The following is an 11692-nucleotide window of genomic DNA, read 5'->3' as shown; positions in this document are numbered from 1 at the left end:
CTTCGAGACTGTGTTTCAAACTCTTGGAGGTAGCTATAAGACTTTTTTTTTTTTGGCATTTAGGTAAGGGGTATGTAATCTGCTCCCCCCGCCCCCAACACACTCTAGACCTTTCCTTGCTATTTAAATATATTGGCTTTCTTATGAATTTAGTCTGAAATTATTTTTCACTGCCTTTATTACATCCCTGCTTTTGATGGCAAAATAGCTTCCTGTGTTTTGAAAACATCTGCTTTCCAGGTTTTACATGAGAAAATTGATTTTACTTTTCTCTTAAGTCCAGAAAGGTAGAAAGTTGGACTTGTTTCCAAGTGCAACTTTTCCTTTTCTTGTCTTTCCTTAAGTTACCCCCTTTCAGTTCTGATTCACTTTCCCCCTTTTATTTCTTCTAATCATCACTCTCCTCTTCCCGTCTCCTTCTAAAGAACCAGAAAAGATTGATTGCATCTTATTTCAGAAGACAAAATTAACATTATATCTTTTTTTGTCTAGTCTACAGTACGTGTTAAAGTTTTCTCCATATTTTCTTCATTTGTCCTCTGATTTGGGGGGGGAGGTAATTTTCCTCCTTTTAAAAAAATCTCCTATTTGCAATTTAAAGTGGCCTCTATTCTAAGTCTCTGCTGCTTTTCTGCTCTTTCACTTAAATCTTTGCTTTAAGCTGTCCCACTCCATTAATGCCCCCCTTACTCTTCTTTGAAGATGCTCTCTTCCCATTTAATTTAAACATTGCTGTGTTTGCCAGAAAAAGAAAGGAAAAGACAGAGGGAAAGAAAAAACAAGAAAGAAAAGAGAGAAAAAAAAGAAAGAAAAGAAAAAATCTTAAAAAAAAATCTTAACCAGGTTCCTATTGTTGCTTCTCTGCATTTCACTTCTCGGGGTGTGTGTGTGTGTGTGTGTGTGTGCGCGCGCGCGCGCGCGTGTCGTGTGTGTGTGTGTGTGTATGTGTTTTTAATACATGCATAAACTTTTGGTGCCTCTCTCCCTCTTCCTGGGCTCTTCTCCCATCCTCTCTTCCTGCTCTCCTCGCCCTGCTCATCACTTTCCCCCGGTTTTTTTTTTTTTTCCCCCTCCCTTCCTCCCCTCTGCCTCCCTCCACCTCCCCCTTTTCTTTTTTGCTGAATCTTATTGATCCAGAAGGTGGCTAATTAGCCCTTCCCGTCGTGCCTGGGTAATGAAGCACATGCGCACTGAATTAATCACAGCCATTTTTTGCAGGAAACTAATTAGCAGAATAAAGATCCAAAGACTTTTTTTTCTTTTCACTCATCAGCTCCCACTTCCAGCGCGTCCCCTCCGACCGCTGCAGCCGCCGCCGCCGCCGCCTCCTCCTCCTCCTCCTCCCGGCCGCAGCCGCCGCCGCCACCGCCTGCTTTGCATCCCAATTACAGCCTAGAGCCGCTGCCGCCGCCGCCGCCGCTTCTCCTCCGTGGCCCCTGCCCGCTCCGGGGGCTGTAAACTCCCCGCCAACCATGCTGCTCGGCGGCAGCGGCGGCGGCGGCTCCGGCTCCCCGGCTGCGGCCGCCTCCCGCCCCGGGCTCCGCCGAGCGCGCTCCAGCTCCGCCGCCGCCGCCGCCGCCGCCGCCAGCAGCGCGTCCTCCGCCGCCGCCGACCCCCGCCAGCCTCCGCTGCTGCCTTGATGGGCTCCGCGGCCCGAGCGCCTCTTTTCGGGATTAAAAGCGCCGCCAGCTCCCGCCGTCGCCGCCGCCGCCAGCAGCGCCGCTGCAGCCGCCGCCGCCGGAGAAGCAACCGCGTAAGTGGCAACTTTTCCCTCTTTTTTTTTTTTTTTTTTTTTTCCCGCCGCCGCCGCCGCCGCCGCCGCCTGCTCCTCCTCCTCCTCCCGCCGCCACCGCCCGGACGCGGGGCTCCTCGGGGCGCCCGGGCTGCTTTGCATGGGGCTCGTCCTGCCCCCTCCCGGCTCCCGCGCCCGGCCGCCGCCGCCGCCGCCGCCCGTGCTCCCCGCGCCCGCGCCCTGCTCGCTCGCTGCGTCCCGCTCGCCTTCCCCCTGCGCCAAACTTTCTCTTTCTCTTCTTCTTCCTCCTCCTCCCGCCGCCGCCGCCGCCGCCGAGCCCGGGCCGCCCCCTCCTCCCCGGCCCCCGCGCCGCCGCCGGCGACCCCCGGGAGGGTGGAGGCGCCCGGGGCGAGGCCCGCGCGGCGAGTTTGGAGGCGCCGCCGGGCAGGGCCGGCCGGGGCGCGGGGCCGAGGGCGGGAGGGCGGCCGGGGTCCGGGCGCCGAGACAAAGGCGGCGGTCGGCGCGGGGAGCGGGGGAGGGGGGGGTCCGCGGGGCCGAGCGCCCCCGCCCCCGCCGCCCCGGCCCCCCAACTTTGCCCCACCCCGGGAGGCGCCGGGGCCCTGGGCTGAGCCTCGGCGCGGGGCGCGCACCCGGCCCGGAGCCGTCGCCGCTGGCCGGCCGGGCGGGCGCCTTCCGCGCCGGGGCTCCACTTGCCGGGGACGCGGCCGCCTGGCCGGAGCCCCGGGGTCCGGGAGCGGGCGCGGAGGCGAGGCGGCCGCCCGACCCTCTGCCCGCGCACTCTCCGCCCTGCCCCGCTAGCAGCGCCGCGAGCGCCCTGAGGGGCTCTGCCCTGGACACTAGGGGCTCCCGGGGGCTCGGGGCTGCGCCGCCGGCCGGGGCCAGACCTCGCCTGGCCGGCCTCTTCCTTGGCCAGCTGAGTTGAGACATATCAGAGGATTCCTCCTCTTGCTGCTTTTTCTTCTCCTTTTTTTCCCCCCTCTTTTTTTCTCTCTTTTCTTTTTCTTTCTTTTTTTTTTTTTTCCTCACACGATTCTGGGATTGTTTACGTTTCGTTCTCCACTTTTTTCACTCGTCCTGTCCCACTCCTCTTTTCCATGTATTTTCCCCATTAGATGCAAAAACCGTGTTCCTGAATTTTACATTATGCATTTTCATGTACATCATTTTGCATATCTATTGGAGAGGAAAGCTAAATGTATTTTATGCCGGGTATTTAAATTGTGTATGGACTCAGTAGGCTTCTTGTGGAGCTATTAAAAAAATACATTTTACTTTGCAAATTAATCTGTTGCTCAGACTCTGACTTTTGCAAAATGTTGTGCAGTTCCTTCGACTGTGGCAAATTCTTTGATTATAAGTGCTTGCAAAAATCACCCACTCTTAACTTTTCCCCCTTGTTGCTTTGAAGTAGGGTAAATATGACAATTTTTATTGGTCTCAATTATTGAAACTTGATCTAAGGACTATATGGAAGAACGAGGCTGATTGCCTTTTTCTGGCCTCCAGTTCTAGTGACTTTTAAAAGGGGGTTTGTTAAGTACCTTTGAAGAATATGACATACGGTGATCGCTTGGCTGTAATGCAAATTACAGAACATAAATTCACTTTGGAATTAAAAAAAAAAGACTCGAGCCCTTTCAGTGGGGACACCTGAGGATTTATTATGTTTTTTAAAAAATTACTTTTTCTTCCTACTTTGGAAGAATGGCTAGCTCCAGACCAACTTATTCGGAGGTCTATGGAAAGAGGCTTGGGAAATGGGAGAGGGGAGAAGATTGATCACAATCTGCATAATCGATAGGGCAGCGTGCTGCAATCTTGTACCTACATTTACTGTAAATTTCTACAATATCTGCAGCGTGGGTGCTCCAGTGCCTTGCTCGACTTCTTAGAGCAGATTTAGAGGCAGTACAAGCAGAATTTACTGCCAGCTCTCCGGAATAATATAGGGGAAGTCCACTGGATTGTGGCTCTTTTAAAAACTCCTTCATTTTACTGTACATTTTTTTTGGTGTATCTGTTTATGTGTGGGGGTTTCAGATACTGAACTCCCAAAGTGTAGGTATCCTATGGGTTGGGAGTGGAAAGTATTGGGGGGGGTTAGGGGATGGCAATTCACTTATTGAATTACCACTTTGGGGGCCCTCTGCTTATCTTATACTGTGAAATATTTTTAACTAGTGCAGGGAATATAGAGAGAGGAATACAAGAGAGAGTAATACACCAGAGATTGAAGCCGTGTCAAAAGTAAGGATTGCTGTGTGTGTGCATGGGAGAGAGAGAGAGAGAATACAGACACTTATCTTACAGTCAGGCTTGAAAGCTTGGTGGTAGGTGAATCCATATTTGGAGATGATTTTGAAATAGTCTAGCAAATGCTGCATGAACAGGATTTCGTAAAAAGTGTGTATGGAGTCAGTTCTGAAAGGATTGTGGTTTGGGGAGATGAGGTGTGGGCAGGAAAACCCACTCCAGGCCAGCAGCCTTCCTCTGTCTGTGTGTCTCCTCCCTCCCCCCTCCCTGAGTTCTAGTTTTTAATTACTTAATGCTGAAACGCACAGGGCTTATATAAATATTTGCAAATGCTCTTTCCTATTGATTTCTCTGAATAAACTGGCCTGCTCAGGTCCAGAGAGGAGGCAATTCAGATCTGTGGACTTTTTAAACACATAGAGTCTCTGGAGGAGGGTTGGTCTGTGCACGCATGTGTTTATGGGTAGAGCTGTAGAATGAAGATTTTGGGGGGCCACAAGGAGAGTTCAGGCTCCTCTGGGCTGAAGCTGGCCCCAAGACCTGGCAGTTGTGACAGACGTGTGTGTGTGTGTGTGTATGTATATATATACACACACGTGTGTACATGTACGTACTGTGTGGGTGTCTACACTGGGGGACTCTGAATGCACATGCACTTACACTGCTCCCCCTACCCCCCCCATTAAGTATGGAGCAGTTTTCCAGGGTTCGGTGATTGCCTTCTCCTCAGGGTCACATTGAGTTCGAACCTGACCCAAGGTGCAGGAATCCTGCAATGGCGAAATAAAAGAATATACAGAATGGGGTCAGGTCAGCTGCTCAGAGGCCAAAACCCCTACAGCTGCTTTGATTTTATTTTTTTGTGTATATTTTAGGCTCCTCCTGCCATGTTACAAATTGGGCCTCCCCCTCTCAGGTGTTTGCTCTGTAGCTTAAAGGCACCAGAGCCTCTGCCTGCCTAGATGTCTGCTCCCAGCAAGAAATGAAAACCCACCTATACCAAATCCAAAACAAAACAAGGGAGGAGGGGGAGGAAAAAACCCCTATTGAGTTCAGGCAAATAAGGTTGGGTCTCCAGATCCGATTACAAAGCAGCTTTGAATATGCAAGACAGCACACAGGACCAGTTATTCCAGTTACAACAAACTATTAAAAAAAAGAGAGAGAGAAAAGAAAAGGCATGTTTAGGTCGTAATTTGTTAGTACAAGGAAAAGAATCCCACATAAAGCTGCCTCCCCCCGCCCCCCCTTGCTGGCTCCACGTAGAATTCACTCACCCTTTGCCGATTTGTCTACTGTATAGGTTCTTTTATTAAAATCTTTGGGTTTAGGAAGATCGCTGCAAGCAACACATTTTCTGTATTTTTTTTCCTTTATCTTAGAGGAGAGTTGGCAGGGGTTCTGTGGTTTGCAGTTACACAATATGTTATCATGTTTTTAATCACTAAATCATTGCAGTGGTTATAGATTTACAGTCTTGGGGTATTACAGAGAGGAGCAACGGCGGCTGTATATATGCTTTTAAATTACACCAATGTAAACTGAGTACAGCAGCTGTGAATATGGTCGGCAGACTTCCCCCCCCCCCCCCAAGCATCTTAGTTCTTTTTCCCTCTGTGATTTTTTTTTCAAATTGTTCAGTTTGCTTAAAAAAACTATGCCCCCTCCTATATTTCTTTTCTCTTCACCCCCGCCCCCCCAATTTTTTTTTTCATTTCAGACCTCTAATCCCAGATAAGGCAGAATTCAAACTCTTGAAGCATGACTTTGAATCAGGGAGTATAGTAATAATAATTTAAAAAGTGGGTTTCCTAAGCAGTCCGCTTGGTTTTCATACCCACCTCCTGTATAGGGATGGAGGGCGGATTGCAAATCGGGGTGGGGGTGGGAAGAGGGGAGGGAAGACAGGCTTGTGGCGCTTGCCTGCCTGGAACCTCCAGTGTCCTGTCACCGTGAGCCCACTTTCAGCTTCTGTTTTTCATATTATTATGTAACAGAATCCTTGGCAGCATTAAAAATTCAGTATTACAAGCTGATTGTAATGCTGCCTCATTAGACAGCACTGTCTGGCCTTGTATTAAGTGAAACACAGAGCATGGCTTTTAGATTATAAACACCAATAAATATTAAGGATCAGCAGAGGGGGGAAGTAGTCAGCTGGGTTTTTGGCCCCTTCTGGTTTTATATCCCCTCCCATCTTCCCTTCATCCCCCACCCCCACAATGGTAACTGTCATCTGTTTTCTTGGGATGCTGATGTGTCGACCCTGGTGACATTTTAGGAGGGCTTTTTATAGAGTTATCTTGTGTACACAAAAGGTTTGGAAGTTTGTTTTGTTTTGATCTGCAATAAACAGGCCCTTCACTGTGCTGATGTCATTTCCGTTCATATTTGAGTTGTTTATTGTGCTTCTTCGCAGGGCCCTCTCATCCCTCCCCCCACCTCGCTTTTCAGCCAGAGTTTGTGGCTGCCTGGGGAAGGGGGATGCGTTCCTAAGCTGCCAGGTCTGGGTTCAAAGGCTGAGGGTTGCGTGTCATTGCCTCATCCTAGGGTTCGCCTGCTGGGGAAGATCTTTCCAGCTTCGAATCTGGTTAAACACTCCGACATCCACTTGCCCTGGTATTTTCATGGCATGCAGTGATTCACCTCAGCCTCCTTTCTTTGAAGCACCCCCCCCCACACATACACACCTTGTCTGTGTCTTTAGTACATCCTTAATGTCCACATCTCCATGTAACACCCCCCCCCCCCAAAAAAAAAGGAAAAACCCTAATCTGGTAATGATGACTTTGATTCAGCTGCAAATCTGAAGCTGGCTTTAGGGACTTCATGCTGTGACAAAAAGAAAAACGTTTCCAGGCGTTGCCCCACAGTCTCCCCCTGCCCCTCACCTACTTCCCCTGTTCATTTTTTTTTTCTCTTTTTGCGTTTATTTTCCTGTTCCCTGCCTTTTCGTAGACACAAAGGCCTTTCTGGTGTTACTAAATATGACCGCAGTGACCAGTGTCTTTTATTTCCATGTGATCTACAATCGGAATGCCCCCTCCTTAAAAAAAAAAAAAAAAGGTGGGGAGGGGAAGGAAGAAAAACTGAGTGGGTAGGCCCCCAAGGCTTTCCTCTAATAGGATGATGGGTTTTAGGTTAAAAAAAATATTATTGTTTTGTTCTTTTAGGTTTAGAAATAATAGGGAGAGAGGGAAAAGCAGTCATTAGGAAGTTCACTGAGCTGCTTTCCAACTAAGACGGGTGAAAAATGAACCTGCATTGACACTTGGCTCCATGTGAAAGCCCCAGTAACCTCTCCCCCCTTCCGTGGCCCTGGCCTTTTGTTCCTGGAGAACGGAGCTAAGGTGCTTTTTCTCCCAGACCAAAGGCAGCAGGCAAGGAGTCCCCTTGTGTGCGCATCGCCTTTAGATGGCCTTCTCACGGTTATTGTCAATGCAGACTCCCCCAAACAATTGCTCCAGGGAGACACAAAAGCAAAAACATTTGTCCTATTTTTTTAACCTCTTTGTTTTAGATTTTTTTTTTCATCCATTCTTTAAATTTCACAGTTTCTATTTGTCTGCAGAGAGACAAACGAAACAGCATGAAGCAAGCGCATTTTACCGTAGGCCTCACTGGCGATTGGAACGTCCTCAATAGAAATCCAAATTCTCAAAACACTGGCTGACTTGGAGGAGATGTGAAATTTCAGCTTGGGGCTCTTAAGTGAGATTAACACAGATTTCCAACAAAAATGCACTAAAAGGAAAAGATAAGACAATGGGATTCTGGAATCATTTAGGGGAAGTGTGAAAAGGGTCATCTTTTGTTTATCTCTTAGGATCCTGCCCCAAGAAGTGGTTGCTTGATAGCAAGGAATTGCAAATCCAAATGCAATTCTTCATTTAAAAAAGAAACCTGATTCTGGTTATTGTGCTGTTGGTGTATCGTTTCAGTAGTTGTTTTAACGCATGTGTGGGGGGACTGTTGGTACACACTGTGGAATTGATGCTGTGTTGAGGATTTTTTTTTAAACTACAATTTATATAGAGAGGCCACATCCCCTCCCCCTTTTCTTTCCTCTCTCATTTCCTTTTTCCTTTCTTCTCCCTCCAACCTGCTTCCCCTCCAAGAATTCAGTGGTTTGCATCAGGCTGAGTGCAGAGGGATGTGTCAGACCTTGCGGATGGCCTGTGAACAGAATAGGAGTCCACCTCTCCTTCCTGGCCCCAAACAAAGCACCTCTCTCCTGTAATGTATGGACCCTGATTGCGATGCTGTCCTTAAGCATCTGTCTGCCTTTTCATTAAAATTCTCAATTTCAAGGTTTAGAAACACAAATGTAAGAATCCCCCTGGGTAGAAAAGTCTTGCATGGCAGATTCTCTTTGCCCTTTCAGAAATATTTTTGTTTAAAAAAAAAAAAGAAAGAGAGCAAACACTTTACCTAATGTTTTGAAGCTATTTTAAGGCAAGGTCTTTATTTTTGCTTTCTGAAAACTTGGGCTTTGTGACTTAAAATTGAGGACAGCTCTTCTCTATCACAGTTTTTAAAAAATGGTTCCTCATTTGTGTCTTTTTTAGGTGTGTCATTAACAGGTTTAGGGTCTGAGCTGGGGAGGGTGGGTGAGTAAACTAGATAACGTTCCACCTACGATTTGGGGGTAAAAATTAATCTGTGGAATTAGCATTGTAGTGAGAGATGGAGGCCTTGAGGTTTGTGACAGAGAAATGTGAATCAAAACATCTGTTAGGCCTTGGCACACCAGCCTCCAATGGCTCTGAAGGTGAGTGTGGGCTGTTCTGATTAAAGCCTGCATTCTGTACTATACCCAGGAGGGCCTGGCCACCCAGTGGGTACCAGGCTCCTAAAATATAACTGCCTAGATGGGATGGGGTGAATTCAGGGCATGCAGTACAGTTCAGCTCCAAATGATTCCTTGCTTATTTCAGGGACTTTTGTTTTGTGCCCTCTTCTGGCTTTTTCTTTGTTTAAAGCCTCAAGGTTATTTAAGCACTAGTTTTAAAATCAATGTGTATGTATAATTTAAGAAAAATAGGAGGATCTGGAAGAAGACACAAATCCGCCTCAACCCAGTTGTGCTGTGAAAATAGAGCCCAGGTTTAGCTAGAAGTCAGAAGGCTGACATTCACTGTCTCTTAGCTCAGAGATCATGTTTACCTTTGCTGAAGTGAAAGGAGCAGCATTGGAGAGTGAGCCTATATGTGGAAGAGAGAGACAACCAGTTTAGCTCGGATATGGGATCTGTGTAATTTACCAGTCAGCTAAGTAAGCGTTAGTGAGCTGGCCTCTGGCTTGGAGAGTGGCTAAGGGGAGGAGTAGGGAAGGGGTTAGCATTCCCTGATTTATTTTTAAATATTTATCCTTTGGCTGTTGCCAGTTACGCTTTCCAGATGAGACGAGACTAGTTATGGAGAACTGGAAGGAAAGAATTGCCTTTTCTGAGAGTGGGTTTATTTGTCAACAGTGTTCAGGACAGAGAGCTCTGGGCTGTCGCTGCTGGGTAGGCCATGGGTGTCACGTCAGGCAGCTGCCCTGGGAAGAGCTGGGGCCTTTCAGAGCTGGGGGACAGAATTTGTAACATGTGTGTCAGAGGAGCTGCTGACTCCATATGGAAGTGCAAAAGTTGCAAATTCCCTCTGAAGAGGTACTGTTTTGGTTAGTGATGAAAATAAGTTTTGGTAGAGGTAACACACACGCTTTTGTGTGATCCTTTATATTCCTGATGATACTGAGGCCATAGATGACCTGCCTGTGGATTACCTGTGAAATTTGTGCCTGTAACAAAGGCAAGCCTGACCAGGCCTCACTGTGTCTGTGAGCCGGTGCCGGATTAAGATAAAGGAAAGGGACTCAGGGTCACTCTCAGTTCCACGTGTCAGGCCTCTGAGGTACAGGAGGCAGACCCAAGTGTCCGCTGCTTGGGACAGGCAGTTTCAGGACAGACCCCCTCAGGGCCTACTGCCCAGGACCTCCACATCCTTCTAGGTTGCTTTATAGCTGGTTCTTTGGGCTTTCTAGCTTTCATTTTTATTGAAAATATTTGTTGGCCCACCAGGTTCATGATGTCACCAGATTAGGTTTTTCCCCTGTTAATGAAAGTTAAGACAAAGCAGCAAAATTCGATTTTCTGGGAGTATAAACATTTTCATACTGTCATTAATGTATCTGCTGGGCCGTGGGTTGCTTCCAGGTAAGCACGGGGGCTTGGAGTCTTCGTTCCCCTGAAGACACTTCCAGAGCCGTCTGTGAGTCGAAGGTGCCACGTTCCTGGTGTTATTGCCGCCATCGTCATCTGCATGTATTATTCATAGTCACTTTTTCAATTAAATTATTAATTGGTTTTCTTTAAGGTGTTCTCCGCTCATGTGGCTAACATAAATAATAGTGTGTTTTGAAAACACCACCTGTTCTTGGGCCTGAAGTCAGGCGGTCTGGAAACAGCTCTGTAGTGGCCATACTCTGGTTTACAAAATCATCCTCCACTTTCCTTTTTCTATCTCTGCTTCCCCAGTCCCCTTCACTCTCTCATGTGTGACAGAATTTGGCTTGTGTTCTCCTTTGTCCCTAATCGGACATGATTCCCTAGAGGCAGTCTTTTCTTCCTGGGCCCTAGCTGAAAAAAAAATTTTTTTGGAGTCTCTTTTTTGGACTAAAACGTAGAGAGGGGTAGTCCTTCCCCAACAGGTAAGATAGCTATGTTAATTTGAACCCGAAGTATACTGTGCAAAATGTCTTCTAGTTTTCATCACCCCTTTCCTCCTGTATCAGGGTGTGCTTAAATGCTAATACGATTCCCTACATACAGCTCTTCGCCTCGTGAGCTTATTATATTTCTAACACTTGCACGGTTCATTATTGTGCAGTCAGAAAGGACTTTCGAGGCTGTGAGGCCAGCCTGGGTGGGTGGCTTTCAGAAAGGGTAAAAGCAGGTGCCTTTCTGTGCTGAGAATCGGGAGTAAATTCAGACTGAGCATGGGATTCTGCCAGGGAGGACAGGGGACTTCCGGTGAGATTTCTGTGGTGTTGCCTTTGCGTATCAGAATGGAGAAGGTGAACCTGGGGAGATATAAAAGTGTCCAGCAATTGCTTTGACCAACCGGGGTGGCTGCATTAAATCTGACCCGGTGGTAGAATCTCCCTGCGAAGGGCGTGATGTCTCTTATCTATGGCGTCTTAAAGCATCTTGTTAAAGACACTAAGGTTAATTGCAGGCTGCGACTCTTCTTCCTCTCTCATGTCTTTTTTTTCCTTTCTCTCCCATGAAAAACTCTGTCCTTAAGCTCTCAATGGAGAGCTGGGGATGTTTTTTATAAGTTTCTGCAGCTGAAAAACAGAAGTGCTTTGTAAAGCAGTTAATAGGATGGGTGTGTGTTTCAAATAAATTCCTGTCCACATTGGCTAATGTCCCCATGCTAGAGTGGCCTGGCTGTGACGTGGCTGGGGCCCGGAGACGGATGGCTCTGGTTCGGAGGCCCCAGGCTCCTTCTTGTGGCCGAGGGCACGTCCCTTTCTTCTCGCCCGATTGTAGGCCGGGCGGCCCCTGACTTTTGTCGAGCGAGGGGTCAGCGCCTGGGGAGGACCGGGGCTTTGTTCCCCGCGGGCCGGTTCTCCGCGCGGCGCAGGCCGAGCCGCCCGGGGCTCCGGTCCCCGGGAGCGAGGTTGGGCCTGCCCGGAGGC

At 48.2% G+C, this 11692-nt stretch overlaps 1 protein-coding gene across 4 annotated transcripts in view; it reads left to right on the top strand.

Annotated features, from left to right (window-relative positions):
- The first annotated feature begins 1615 nt into the window (after positions 1 to 1615).
- Positions 1616 to 11692, top strand: part of ZFHX3 (zinc finger homeobox 3) — a 243686-nt gene continuing 233609 nt past the window's right edge. For all 4 annotated transcript variants that reach the window (XM_057711282.1, XM_057711280.1, XM_057711278.1 and 1 more), the window contains exon 1: positions 1616 to 1753. The gene's annotated coding sequence lies outside the window, so the exon portion shown is untranslated. The remainder of the gene's footprint in view (positions 1754 to 11692) is intronic.

Source organism: Hippopotamus amphibius, chromosome 16, assembly GCF_030028045.1.
Source record: "Hippopotamus amphibius kiboko isolate mHipAmp2 chromosome 16, mHipAmp2.hap2, whole genome shotgun sequence".
Taxonomy (NCBI): Eukaryota; Metazoa; Chordata; class Mammalia; order Artiodactyla; family Hippopotamidae; genus Hippopotamus; species Hippopotamus amphibius.
This window is presented reverse-complemented; position numbering and strand designations above follow the sequence as displayed.